We start from the raw sequence: 2,818 nt of genomic DNA on the forward strand, positions 1-2,818 counted from the left end.
CATGGCCATCCCTTAGAACCATAGAGAAAGACTCAGGGCACCATAGAGAGGACGGCGACGGACGGCCGCTCCTCAAGGCAGCCACTAGGTGGCGCCTGGAAGAATCGCGCGCGTTTAGCTCTTTCTCTCGCTCGCTTGCTTTTGCTCTTCCTTTAAATCGCTCTCATTCGGAGGTTTTAGACCCCGCTAGAGTCCACTTCACCCATCGCACCCACCCAGATAGTAAATACAGTATATGTGTCTAGGCGTTCGTCTTAAATCCAGAACTTTTGGGGTTTTAAAACCTATTATTTTGGGGTTGATCTGACGCATCCATCATCGCAAGCAATGGAGCTGTGGCTTCTAAAAAAACAACGGATGATTAATTTTCTAATTAGAAGACGCGGAGGAGGAGCATGTTTAGTTTACTGCTTGCAACTCCCCGAGAGAACAGAGTTACTGCGTGCTTAATTGATAATAAGTGCATAAATGTAGATGACTTTGACAACAAAACCTGATGTAACACACTAGGTCAATAAAATATTTTTGCCATAAGGAACCTGTTTGGAGGGGGGGTGAGAAGGGGGTACTGTTGGATGTCGGTTTTGTTATTTTGAAAAACCAGTAACATATATAGAATATATTTTTAATCAAATTCTGTGTCCTGTTGGGGGATGGGGGGTGTCTATGAAAGACAGACAAGCCCTCCTGGTTCAGGGCCAAATGGCCCATCTAGTCTGGCATCTTGTTCTCACTGTGGCCAACCAGATGCCTACTCACAAGCAGGATCCAAGCACAAGAGCACTCACCTCTGCTCCAGTTTTCAGCGATTGGTACTCAGAAGCAGTGCGCCTCCAGCCATGGAGGCAGAGCACAGCCATCATGGTGTGTGGGAGAAAGGGAATTGCATTGCATTGCATTGCATTGCATTGCATTGTGTAGCGTAGAATTGTTAGATCATATCAAAAAGGCTTTCTATTTGTCCAGTTTTGGGTAATCTTCCAGATGTTGTTGGACTTTTAATTTCTATCAGCCCCAGCCAGCATGGCCAATGGTAAGAGATAATGAGATTTGTAGTCCAAGACCATCTAGAGTAGGAATGGGCAACCTGTGGCAACCCTCCAGACACCCAACTCCCATCATCTGTGGTCATTGGTCAACCAAGTTCCAATGTTTTGGAGTTGTAGTCCAAAATATATGGAGAGCACCAGTTTGGGTAGACTGTTCTAGGCAGTTACTGGGGAACCATTTCAAGCGCAGGGAGCAGCTTCCAATAGAATGGAATTTCACTTCTTCATGCCCTGGACGATGCACATTTAAGGGTGCATACTGAGGGAAAATGTTTTGGCAGCATCAATGGTTTCATGAGCTCAAGAGATAATGGACATGGTGAGTATGCTTGTGTATGAGGAGGGGATTAGATTGTTTTGCTATCTCAGTAATCCAACCCTACTCAAGTTTGAACACACCAATACTTTATGTCTTTGTGAGTTCCTAAACTATACTCTGAGGGATGTGGGTGGCGCTGATTGGCAGGTTGGCGGTTCGAATCCCCACGACTGGGTGAGCTCCCGTTGCTCCGTCCCAGCTCCTGCCAACCTAGCAGTTCGAAAGCACATCAAAGTGCAAGTAGATAAATAGGTACCACTCCGGCAGGAAGGTAAACGGCATTTTCGTGCTCTGCTCTGGTTTCACCAGAAGCGGCTTAGTCATGCTGGCCGCATGACCCGGAAAAACTGTCTGCGGACAAACGTCAGCTCCCTCAGCCAGTAAAGTGAGATGAGCGCCGCAACCCCAGAGTCGTTCACAACTGGACTTAACTGTCAGGGGTCCTTTACCTTTAAACTACCGGTATACTCTGCTCAGTATGTTACGAGTTTCTATAAGAAATAGACAGTCCAAAAGTTTTAAAAACTGCTAGAGTAGGTGTACAAAGTTCAGAGCTGACACCATAGAGATAAAAATTAGACTCTGTCCTGACTGTTATCACTGTGGGTTCTTTAATTTACCCCTCAAATGTATTTTTAATCTGAAGGAGCTAAAGGTCATAGTTCTTTTAGAGGAAGGAGCTGAAGTCCTCAAAACCCCAATGTCAGCATAGTCCTGAAGTTTTCCCACCGGCTTCATGCAGGATGCCCATGGATGAAACCCATCCCAAGGTTTGTGATTAAGCCTCAAGATCTTTCAGTTTGCATTATTATTTACGAAACAACTGCATGGGATTTCACAATAACTCAAAGGGTTTCCATGACTTCATGGCATGTATATATTTCACAAAGCAATTTTTTTTGTTGATGTCATGCTTACATCACATCCTTATATAACCAAAGGCTAGGAAGCAAGAATGCTGCTATGAGCAAGGACCCCATGACTAGTTTCACAATAACAGCCACATTAGGATCCAATAAAACATTCCTTTCAGGCTTGCTGCTAAACTGAGCTAGCCATGGTGACTGGAGGAGAGTTGGTATGTCCTTGGTGATCAGTCTGCTCCTTTGGCCGTGACACTTGCAAAGTCTGTTTGACTACTTGCATAGCTGCATCACTGCTGCAGAAGCCAAGTCCTAAATGACTGGGTACTCCGTGGTAACGCCAAGGGAAGGTGCTGCACACACAGCAAGTGCACTTCACGAGCACATATGCAAAGTGGCTGGCTGAGGTAGAAAAGGGGTGGGTAATGTGGCACCCCTCAATTGAGTGCAATACACTAAGCATGGGCATGTGCCTGCTTCTCCTCCAGAACCCAGTTCCAGTTCCTATTAGAATCCTCCCCATGGCAAGAATTGGAAACCGGTGCTTAGAAAGACAATAAAGTAAAAAAAAGGGGGGGCAAAGCTAA

Source organism: Lacerta agilis, chromosome 16, assembly GCF_009819535.1.
Source record: "Lacerta agilis isolate rLacAgi1 chromosome 16, rLacAgi1.pri, whole genome shotgun sequence".
NCBI lineage: Eukaryota > Metazoa > Chordata > Lepidosauria > Squamata > Lacertidae > Lacerta > Lacerta agilis.